This window comes from Rhizophagus irregularis, chromosome 4 (genome assembly GCF_026210795.1).
Source record: "Rhizophagus irregularis chromosome 4, complete sequence".
Taxonomy (NCBI): domain Eukaryota; kingdom Fungi; phylum Glomeromycota; class Glomeromycetes; order Glomerales; family Glomeraceae; genus Rhizophagus; species Rhizophagus irregularis.
In genome coordinates, this window is record NC_089432.1 from 2,687,949 (window position 1) to 2,701,163 (window position 13,215).

Below are 13,215 nucleotides of genomic sequence, written 5' to 3' on the forward strand. Positions count from 1 at the left end.
TCTTAGTTTGTAATTTAAATAAATCTTTTTTTTTTATAACTTTTCCAATTATTATATATAAATTATCAAAATAATAATATAAGTATATAAAACCAACCATTACCAATACATAAAATTAAAATAAATAATGTAAAATTTTATACTCATTTCAATAGCTGATTGTATTTAATTTATATTTTTGACTTTTATTTTTAATTTTATTTAAAACCTGCAAAAATATTATCTATTTTTTAAGGAATTATATATTAAGACAAGACATTACATTATGCATAATTATTTAATTATTTTGACTTTATAATACATTGACAGGCAGTCTGATGGTCTAATTGTAAAATATTTTTTTTTAGAACTTTTTTATTTGTAAAATTATTTCAGTAGTCATTTAAAAATTTATTATGATTTTTTTTTCAGATCCTAATAAAGATGCGTATGGAAATATTTTGCATGTCTAAGTGACAAAAAGCAATCGATTTCACATTTGCCTATTTGATTTAGAAGGCTATCTTTGTCTTGTAAGCTAATTTTAAATAAACCACCTTCTATACGAAAAAAAGTAGATACGTTTTGTATACCGAGAGATACGTTTGGGTATGTTTTTTATACGCACAATTCCATACCTTATAATATACGTTTTTCTCAATATAATTTCACATAACGTATATTGCGAGGTACGGGAAAATGCACAATTCCGTATCTCACAATATTAAAAACGTACCTAAACGTATTTCTCAGTATACAAAACGTAACTTTCAGTATAAAAAACATATACATTTTTTTATAGGGCTTCACATTTGATAATTGATCAAATTTTTACATGTAAAAGATATTTGCAAAAATTTTTTAGAGTTGATCATACATATGAATTTTTGGAATAATATCCAGAAAAATACTAGATGTTGAGTTAACAAAAATTTTTACTAGATAACTAGTAAATTGAAAATATAATAAGTATATAATTATAATAAACAATAGATATAAAGAAAGCAATAAGTATTAAAGAACCTAATAAAAATTTCCACCTTAATTTCAGTGCATGATGTTAAAATTCCAATGAAAATCATAGTTGAAATAAAATAAATGAATAATAAAGTATATATTATAATATTATTCATAGGAAAACCCCAAAAACATAGGTGCATTATGCCATATATAGAAAGACTTCATCCCCACAGTAAATTTTGTTTATCTTTAGATGCAGATCGTGGTATAATATTAATGACTTTAAAATTTGCTACCATTTTGATAGAGCCAAAAAAACTAAAAACGTATTATTTTTTAATTATTAAAAGGTTAGTAGTCAAATGGTTATCATTTAAAAGTGAAAGGTTGAATTAAAATTATATGGTTATACTAAATTTGGTTAGAATATGCTCATATGCCAAAAAAGAATAATTAATTTTATGAATTATGAGTTATCTGTTATAGTTTTTTTGACTACTAATATTTAAATCTTGATTTTGCATGCAATGACATAAAGATCAGCTTGGAAGCTGCAGATACCAGTAGGTAGTCACATAATTTATCTTTTTTGCTTACTAGTACTAATATCGTTTTTGTTTAATGTGTACTAATAGACAATCTTTATCTAAAGAATGGGATGACTGCTTTCATCTTTAATCTTTATGAATGGTAAAACTAGCAATAAAAAACTTTATGGTGCTATCAAGTTAATAGATGGGCATCAAAAATTTTTAATTGTAATATCTTAAAGTTTAACAGGTTTTATTTCTTTAAAATCACGTAATTTTTATTTTTCTATTACAAAATGAAAAGATTAATAAATAGACTTTTTAAATGATCTGTTTAAATAAATACATATATATATTCATTCAACATGAGCAGATACATAGTTTCTGTCATATACACCATTTACAATGTATAAAATGAATATCACCTATCTAAAACACCTTCCTAAAAAAAACTAAACTGACACTTGAAAATGATAAGGGTAAGTTTATTAAAGAAAATGCTACACCAGCATACTCGTAAAAAAAAACTAACTATCTATACTATCTAGCCATTCCCAATCATGTGAACCATCTAAAATAAAACTATAATTTTTGTTTTATTACTTTTTCATTTTATCCCCTCACTCACTTTTTCCTATAGGTACAAGAATAACGCACGCAACAAAATCTCTTCTGTCATCATTTTCCATAGACTTTCTTCCGACTAACAAACTTACAAAGCAAAGCCCTCGGTAATGCGAAATGAATGCCCTCAGACAAGGTCAGTCACTACTTAAGAATTAGTTAAGCCTCCCAGGAAGTGCCCGCCTGAACTAGATAAAATTTTCAGATCAACAAAATCACGTGACCATCACAGGAAACTTTTGTATTGGTTTAGCAGTAAAAATCAACAACCAACTAATTCATCAAGCCTTCCTTTTTTTGTCTCGAAAAATGTGTTCTACCTTTTTATGCTGCGCCTTCCAAGACTTGACTAAATTTCATAGAAAAAAAAAGAAAAAAAAAGACAGAAACTAACGAAAAACACTGAAAAATATTTGAAGACTCTAGAGACTCACAATATAAGCTCTTTCTAGACATAAAGTTCAACTTTAGATTGCTTTCCTTCTTTGAACATGTCAACTCTTTTTAGTATTTTTAAGACAAAAAACAATTTCTGCAAATGATGCCTTTTTGAAAAAAAACTTTATTTTGTAGTAAAACCAAAAATTTTTTGTGTTTTCAGATATGTAAAGGAATGACGAACAAGTAGGACAGTAAACTGCTCAAAAATAACAACTTTTATATAGGAACTTATGTCTTTTTTCCTTTTCCGTAAAATTTTTGGTTGGGGATTTGTTCTGTTTAAATATATATATATATTTATTTAAAATTATTAAAATAATTTCAGCCAAATTATTTTAGGTTTTTGACTTGATTTGGGTAAAGTAAATTAAGAAATATATTTTTATTTTTATTTTTATTTTTTTTTTTGAGTAAATAAAATTATATTTCTTAACAAGGATATGTTTTATTAAAAAAAAAAGACTTTATTTTCAGTCAGGTTTGTTCAACAAGATATTCAAAACCATCAACCTGTCTGGCTGAAAACTTCTTTTTTATTTTTTTTTTAATTAATTAGTTTATTCATTTATTAAAGCAAAAATATTTCGTTTAATTCCAATATACTTGTCAAATTTTAAAAAAAAAATCATTTTTTGGCCAAATGGATTGATGATTATCAAAAACTATCAACCTGTCTGGACGAAAATTTCTTTTTTTTTTTAATTAGCTTATTCATTATATTAAAGAAAAAATACTTATTTAATTTAAAAAAAGTAAATGGTTAACAAAACAGGGAGCGTGTTACTATAGTATGATATTGCAGCGCTTTGCCAAACTTAGTTAATAATCAAAAATTGTGTTACTCAGCTATGGCAAGCCACTCTGGTCAAAAGTGTGCCGCATTTTGCGGCAGGTGCGCCTGTTTTTAGGCGCCTGATGCGCTAAGTGCGGCAGGTACACCTATTTTTAGGCGCCTAAGTGCGGCAGGTGCACATAGTTTTTAGGCGCTTGATGCGCAGGACGCGCCTGGTTTTAGGCGCCTGAGGCGCCTAAGTGCGGCAGTTGCTCCTGATTGCAGCAGGTGCGCCTGTTTTTAGGCGCCTAATTGCGGCAAGTGCAGCAGATTGCGGCAGGTGCTCCTGTTTTTTGTTCCTTTTCAATCATAGGCTTTTTTTGGAAATAAGCATCTTCTGAGCTTTTAGCATAGATCTACGTACATTGCCAAATTAATTTAATAATTTTATAAAAATAGTAAGTTAAGCTTTTTTTGGTTCAAACTCGTTCCAATGGATTGGATGTTGTTCTATCCTTGAAATTATCACCAGACTTGTGGTTTGTGTGATGATCTCTTTTTATCCTGCTATAGTTATTATAATACTAATTTTTAAATGTGAACAATTTTAGTTTATTTCAAAAAATTCAAAATTTATTACAAATCTTATCTACTGTTTAAATTTTCATGATTTATATATGAGCATGAAGAAGTAGTCTTTCCTAGTTAATATTACCTTCAGTTAATCTCAGTTTATTAAACAAAAATAGAACTAATTGCATAAAATTTTTATAAATCACTAATTATTTTGTGTAGCATATATACTACTGTACAATTATATAATCCATGGTTTTGTATAAATGTAGCAAATTAATAGAAATTACTCAGCTTGCTCAAATATAGCATTGGTATTGAAAATTTTAGTTAACCAAAGTCATGTACTATAAATATTTATACTAGCCCTGCTCATCCGATTCTAGTGTAATTAATTTTAGCAAATTAAAATTGAGTATAAAATCATATTAAATTTTTTCTGTTTATTTTCAACCGATCATGTTAAAGCTGTATTGCATTTTAAAATTTCGGAATACACAGATCATCAATTTTCTTAATCTGTTGTTTCAGTTGTTGTTCCAATTTTTAAAAATTTTGAAAAAAATCAAATGGAAGTAAACAGGGCTACTGTCTAGAATTGCATATAGTATTCCCTTTTCACAAAGCAGTAACCCTACCTATGATAAAAATAGTTTACTAACTTTAACATTACCTCAAAATTAATCTCTATTTTATTTTTATTTCATTTTAATAATTATATTATCGATGTTAATCTCGTTTTTTCTTGTAAAATAAAATTTCTGTCTTTAAAAACCTTAACAAAAAAATTTATAATATATTAAATTACTATTAAATTATTATGTTTAACAAATAATAATTTTTTTTTTACAAAACTTTTATTAAAAAATAATTTTTTTAGCATATTTTTAAATTTTATAACTTATAATATAGTAATAATATTAAAAAAAATAATTTATATAACTAAATAATAAAGATACTGTACCTTTGACTTTTTTTTTTAACTAAATGTTATAAAATAATATTAAACTGACACATTTTTACTTATATATTTTAAACTATTTTTATCACGGTGCAGGATTACTGCATACCAAATTTCATAAGACCTGGATATTTTACTAGAAATAAAAAAAATTCCTATCTTAGAACCCGGGTAATTTATAAACTCCTAATAATTTAATAATTATAAAATCTTGCCCTATGAAAAAAGTCTGTGTGATTTTTGTTGAAAAATCATTCAATTAAATTCACTACAATTTCTGTATATTTGACCATACAATAATTGTGCTAAAAATTGCAATAAATCACACAATTATTGCATGGTAATTCATTCAATAATTATCCTATTTTTGACCTGAATTTATACAATTATTGTGTGATTTTTGAGCCAAATTTTAGGCCATATTTTAGGAATTATAGGTTAAATTTTACAGTAATAACAGGCAATTTATAAAGTAAAATTATAAATTTTTATTGACTTAAAATATAAAAAATATACACAATATTTCATAAATAAAATACTAAATTTGATATAATCATAAATATAAAAATTTGTAAGAAAATAAAATAAAATAAAGTATGTTAGCTTAGTAACATGAAAGTAAATTAGTAGTATCAAAGAAGAAAGTAAATTATTAGTGTAAGTAAATTATTAGTATTAAATAAAAAAGTATGAAGTTAGTGAAGAAAGCAAATTAGTAGTGTTAAAAAGTAAATTATTAGTGTTAGTAATGAAAAAGTATGAAGTTAGTGAAGAAAGCAAATTAGTAATGTTAAAAAGTAAATTATTAGTGTTAGTAATAAAAAAAAGTATGAAGTTAGTGAAGAAAGCAAGTTAGTAACATTAAAATGTAAAAAGTTAGGAAAATAAAAAGATAAAGAACACAAGTTTTCTTACCTGATATTTTAAAAGAAAGTTGAAGAAAAGTTAAAAGGTTAAAAAAACATAAACAAAAACATTTCGCGTCATCATATTTATTTTGACGATCAGATCACGTGATCAACATATATAATTTTAAGAGTTGATTTTTACCGCTTAATTCTGGCCAAATTATAATTCCAGTCAGAACTAATTGTGTAACTTAATAAAAAGTTTTGACTTTTTTTTAGTTACAAGGTGATATAAAAATTTCACCAATGGGTCCGGAAGATGCCCGTTTATAAGCAAATATGCAGTTGAATTTTGTGTAACCTTACTGCATAAATCACTTTACTTAGAAAAATCTATTTGTAATGGTTAAAAGTGGTCTATTTGACCCTAAAAGTGGTCAAATGTAACCATACAGGTAAGATGGAAAGTAGTATAGTAGGATTACCCAAAAATTGCTTTCCGTATCCTAAATTTAAGTCTATTTTCAAGTTGTACAATAATCACAATTTTTATTGTACAAAAATTGAATGTTTTCTGTATCCTAAATTTAAGTTGTATAAAGATCACACAAAAATTGAACATTTTCTATATCCTAAATTTAAGTTGTACAAAAATTGCATACTTTTAATATGCTTTGAAAAACTTCATAGCTATTTTTATCCAAAAATCTGCAATAATTGTACAATTTCCACACAGACTTGAACAAATATTGTACAAAAATTGGATGATTTTTTTTCATAGGGTTGTATTAATATGATTAATAATAATAACAAACATGAAAGACCTTTTTGTGATTATTGTATTCAGTTGTTAGTTTTTTCAATTTTTTTGTTCATGTATTTATTTTACATTAAAAGATGGAATGTTGAGACTGAATTTCTAAAAAAGTCAAAATCTTTATTTAACTATGTAATCAAAAGGTAATAGAATTCTTATTGTAAAATTGCATATGAAGTTTAAAAATAAATTTTACTTATTTTACTATACAAATATATTTAAAAAGAAAACTAAAAATACCAATTATAAAAGAAAGACAATGAAATTATTCAAGATTATAAGCAAAAAAAAATTTAAAAAAATAAAAATAAAACAAAAATAAATGATACAATGGATAATCCATTAAGATAAAAATTTTTTTTATATGTTTATATTCATAATTATTTCGAACATTTAATTTAATAAAATTTAGTTGGTTGAAAAAAAAGTGATAATTTCAAGGATAAAACAACATCCGATCCATTGGAATGAGTTTGAACCAAAAAAAGCTTAACTTTACTATTTTTATCAGATTATTAAATTAATTTGGCAATGTACGTAGATCTATGCTAAAAGCTCAGAAGATGCTTATTTCCAAAAAAAACCTATAAACAAAAAACAGGCGCACCTGCCGCAATCTGCTGCACCTGCCGCAATTAGGCGCCTAAAAACAGGCGCATCTGCCGCAATCAGGAGCAACTGCCGCACTTAGGCGCCTCAGGCGCCTAAAACCAGGCGCATCCTGCGCATCAGGCGCCTAAAAACTATGTGCACCTGCCGTACTCAGGCGCCTAAAAACAGGTGCACCTGCCGCACTTAGCGCATCAGGCGCCTAAAAACAGGCGCACCTGCCGCAAAATGCAGCACACTTTTGACCAGTGCGGCTTGCCATACTCAGCAGCATCATCATAGTTGCAAAAGATGATCAACAGAATCTTTTATTTATTCTCCTTAGGTTCGGTTGAATCGTAAGGGAGCTGTTCAAAATTCTAACAGGCGGTTATAGATGGAAGAACTTGTAGAATAAAAAATTGCGAAACCTAATCTTGCATCTCATAGTCCCTATTCATTCGGCAAGAAATTTTCCGGCACATTTCAGGTGATCGATTTCACATGACCAGTTTGTACTTTAAATGGCAGTATAAAGTAAATTTTGTGTGATGTGAACTTTATTTTATAATTATATAATTCAAATAACTTTATTAGGATAAACTATAATTTTACCAGAGTGATTTCTTCCACAATAGGATCAATTCGTCATTCAGATTGTGATCCAGATTAATGGATATAAACAGATTATGAGACGGATTGTAAAGAGCTTGTTAGCTAATTATATAGCTGCTCTAGGCACACATAATTAATTAATGTTTGATCAGCGACAATTTTCCTAATTTTCCTTAATATCCCAAAATTATTAATATCAAGTGACTAAAAAGTACTCCAAAAATAGCTTTTATCCCATTTTTATTATACAAAGCTTCGAAAATAAATTAGACCAATTATAAAACAGATATTGATTTATCAAGTTAAAACTACCTAATTATTAAATAGTCAAAAAGAAAAATAATAAAATTTATATTGACGCAAGATATTGTAAATAAATATTATACTTAAATAGAGTTAATAGAGTTTCAATTCAATAACGCGCTTCGTGAATTTATATTTTTGGAGGGTGATCGTGAAATTTATACATTAAGCTGAAACCATAATTCTCATTTAAAATAGTGGTTTGCCACTTGACATTTCCCAATGACAGAGCACTAAATTATTATCATTTGAATTAATATAAGAAACTATTCCAAGCAATTTGATTTTGATTTAGATGCTTCATTAACCCTTTTTGATAAGCCAAAATCAGCCAACTTGATGGAATTTTGATGAACAAGACAGAAATGTATTTATTATTCCAAGTAAGTTTATGGATGATTTTATTAAAATAGTCTCGAAGAGTCCACCATCAGCGTATTCTATTATTAACAAAAGATTTTTGCTTGTTTAAATAAAATATTGGTCAGATGCGTAGTATGCCTGTTTGTCTCATAAAATATTTTGTACACGTTAAAGTTTTCTATAGTAAAAGTACATTTGTCATTTTATAAAAGTATTAAAAAAAAGTTAATATATTTTATAATAAATTATTTCAAACTTAATTCAGCATTTCAAAATTAGGTCAGATGTTTTTCATATTGAAATTTTCATATTGAAATAAGCTGCAATTTATTGCAAGAATATAAAGGCTACGTCGTATTGATTGCTATTTTGAACATGTATTATATGAATGTAATGTATATAATAATGTTATCATCAATAATTTGATTGTGAAATTTTCAATATGAAAATAGATTCGGATACATAAAAATATATATTTAATTTTTTTTTAGTTTTTTATTAGGACTGATAGAAATGTTAAAATATTCATCACATTTCTCGTTATAACTCTTTATATTAATGAAAAACTATATGTTTTAAAATTTTTGAATATAAAAGAAAATTATTATTAATACTATTAATAGACTATCGCTTGGGAATCAGACTTAAATTCCCATGACATTTTGTTTGTTACGAAAAATTGTAAAATCATAGGAAAGACCTTTTCATCATGTTTCAATTGTCTATATATGATTGTAACGCACCATTTAGATTAAAGTAATTGTAAATTTATGAACTTAAATAAGTCACTTAACACTTTCCCTCCATATGTTTTAATCAATAAATAACATAAAATTATTCTTTTTCATGAAAATAAATTACTAGATTTAATGACAGTTCGGGAAAAAAAATTTATACAAATTCGGTATTGCATGATCAAATAAAATCAATTTTTCTTTCACATGACCACCGATTATACCTAATGTAAATCTTCCTGGTTCAACAATTTTAAAACGTTTAATTATGTGAATGAACGTAATAAACAGTTACAACAAAAATGAAAAAAAAACGAAAATGTAGCAAATATTTTAGTTTCACATTATAAAATAATGAATGCGTTCAACATTTATTACAAATAGCCTACTCCAGCCTACTCCATTTTAAAAATATGTTAATATCTGTCTTTATAACAAAGTTTAGATATTTTTTGAATAAAAAACTTTAATAAATTATAAAAGACATTTAATTATATAAAAGCAGAAAATTTACTATTTACAATTTGAAATCTTTAGGTCCTATCGCAGGACTGCAGCAATAGTTGGTACCCACGAGCTTACTAAATGCAAGCGCCTATTCTCCAACCCTCGCATATTACTATACCGTTCCAAAAAATTTCTCAGCCAGCCCTACTGTGAGACTGCAGCGAAGAAGGTACTCGCAGGCTTACAATGGTAAGCATGTTATGCTCCTACCCATGCATAGCATTATGCTGCTCCAATAAAGTACCCTAAAAAATAAGGAAAATAATAATAGAGTAAGGATGGAAGGGATAAGAAGAAACGAAGAGAAGGACAAGGGAGAAAGTGAAAGAGGAGGTAGGAAAGGGTCTTATACACTCTCTTACGGGAAAGGGGAGGAAAAGAAGAGTAGGAGTCGAAAAGAGTGAAAGAGCAAGTGAGGAAGTGAGAAAGAGAAGAAGGAAAGAAAGTGAGATAGAACGGACAAAATGAACAGAGAAAGAGAAAAGAGAAGAGTAGAGGAGTGAGTGAGCGGACAGAAGGAATAGAGGGACTTTTTATAGATGTGTTAGCTATAGTCAAAGTATTAAAAAATTGCGTCATAATCAATCAAACGTAAAGAATTCCCCTCGTGATTATATTGATCAGGATCAGTATATAATTTAGTATCTTCATATATACTCACATATCCAGATTTAAATATTTATAATTTGCGTCTAATAATATAAAAAAATTTCAGTTTCAGTGATTCTGTTAACACAATTACCAAAACCCTCATATAAGACGAAAAAAAACAAAATTTTTATTTAATTGACATTGTGTGCATGATTCCGTTATAACTAATTCAACTAATACTATCAAATTTTTCTAACATTAAAGAAAGTAAATCACTTTAATGATGTATTAAAAATGAAGTAAATTTTTTAATTGATAAATTTAATTGTAGCATATTTACTGGTTAAGGAAGATTAAAAAATTTGGAATTCTATTTTCATTTTTATTTTTAAAGATAAATCAGTTATTATTTTGACAGAATTTTAATTTTTATACTTAACTAGAGATAATTGGGCACAGTTAGTAAGCTTAAAAATTAACAACTTAAAATTGTATATGATTTGGTTAGAACATTGTATCCTTTGATACAACTTATTTATTATTTTTTTAATAAGTTATAATAATAATACATATTTTATAAATATAGTGAATGGAAATCATTAAATTTTTGTTGTAATCTATTCAATTCTGCTAACATTTCATTATCCACTTTGATTGCATTTGGATTAAAAGATCGAATTTCTATATTTTGCCAAGATGTAGCACGACTCATTGCTACATAAGCTTGTCCATTAGCAAACATTTGTTCATCTAATGATATAGTTGCATGAGGTAATGTAAGACCTTGAGTTTTATGTACAGTTAATGCAAATGCATTTTGAAGTGGAAATTGTGTTCGTTGGGCAGGAGCTCCATTTAGCTCAAAATAAGCTGTCATTTTTTTTACTATTACTTGATTTATTCCAGAATCTATAGGAAATGCTACTTCTATATTATCTTCATCTATTAATTTAGTTACTACACCAATTGATCCATTACAAAGATTTTCATTAAATAATTTGTTAGTTAAAAACATTACTCTTGCACCTTCTCTTATTGTTAATTCAGATGGCAAATTAGTATGATGTCTAAATTGCTTGTCATATTCTTTTGGTTCACATTCTATATTATTGAGATAATCAACAGCTACTGATATTAAGGATCCAGAAGAAATATTTTCAAAAATTGGAAGAAATCCACAAATTAAATTGTTAATTGAATCAGCTTCATGACGAAATCCACAAATATAAGTAGTATTGATTGATGTATTATTTTGATAAGATAATACTTTTTCATTAATTAAGTTTATTGTTTGTGAACTTAAAATTCCTACTCGCATTTCTTGTAATATATTATAAAATAATTTATCATTATGTTGTCGATGTGAAGTAGTAAGAAATAATGGAAAGAATTCTTGCCATTCAGGTGCATAAAAAACTTGTTTTCCATTAACTGGTGGAAGTTGAGCAAGATCTCCAATAAGTAAAGTTTGAATTCCACCAAAAGGTACTGATTTTTTATGAATTTTTGCAAATAGTTTACTAATAAATGATAAAAGAATTGATGATACCATAGATACTTCTTCAATTATAATGGCATCAATTTGACTAAGTTCTATTTGTTGCTGTTCATTATAATGGGATAATGTTTCAAAATAAGTTTGAGTATTTCTAATATGTAATGCTGAATGTATAGTTTGACCACCAACATTTTGAGCAGCAACACCAGTAGGTGCTATTAACAAATATCTAATATTTTTTACCTTTAAAAAATTTACAATTTGTTGAATCATAAAAGATTTACCAGTACCTGCTAATCCAGTTAAAAAAAAGTATGGATGTTTGGATAATTCTTGTTGTCCCCAACTATTTGTAAGTATATTAAATATTTTGTATTGGTCTTCAGAAAATATCATTGATGAAAATTTTGTTGAAAGATTAGGTTGTTGTAATAAACTAATTAACTGATTTCCAATAATACTTTGTAAATCTGTATGTAATGTAGTTATTAAATTATTAATTAAATTATGATATCCTTGTGTATATTTGTGAATATTAGATTGCATTGAATTTTGTACATGATTTAAGGTTAATGAATATTCAGCAGGATATTTTGCTTCAAAGTGAGCTTTATAAGTTGAATAAGAATTTTTTAAATCAGCTTCACTTCGAGCAGGTGATCTAAGTAATAATTGTTGGTAAAAAAATGATTCAGATTGTTGAATAGTTAAATGTTGAAAACGTACAAGAATTTCTTTTTGCCTTTTTATCAATATATACAGATCATGATACAAAGTTGTTAGCAATCAGATGATCTAAATTTCATAGTGTTGTTTATTGTGATTGGCCGTTGTAATAATAAGTTGTATTCCAAAAAAGGAAGGAAGTAGGTCCTAATTTGGTTAGCAAATATGGCAAAACAGGGTCCGTTTTTATATAAAATATATATAAACATAATTGAAATTTCGTTTCATTGCAATGAATTTCAATTTCAATTTCAATTTCAATATATCAATTGATTGTTTTTTGGACAGCAGTTGTTTAAATAAATTTCGTGAATTGAAGTTGATCATCATTTACGTCACAGTAAGTAAAAATAATCTAAAATTGGATTCACATGTTATAAAAATTGAAACTTGTATATAGTAACTATAAATAAATTAGTTATAATGAAGGTACTTTTTTTTATTAATAAAATTGTATTTTTTTATTTGTTTGTTAATTAAATTAAAAATTGTGATTTTTCCCATAAATTACACATTTTTTTAATTAATAATAAAAAAAATAAATAAATTTACAAATTGAAAATCGAAAGATTTACGTCACAATGAAAATAATCTACAATTAAATTCACATGTTAATATTAGTTAAAAGAACTAAAGCCCGCAATTAATGACTATAAATAAATTAGTTATAATGAAGCTACCTTTTTTTATTAATAAAATTGTATTTTTTTATTTGTTTTTTTAATTAATAATAAAAAAATAAATTTACAAATTGAAAATTGAAAGATGATCATCATTTACGTCAC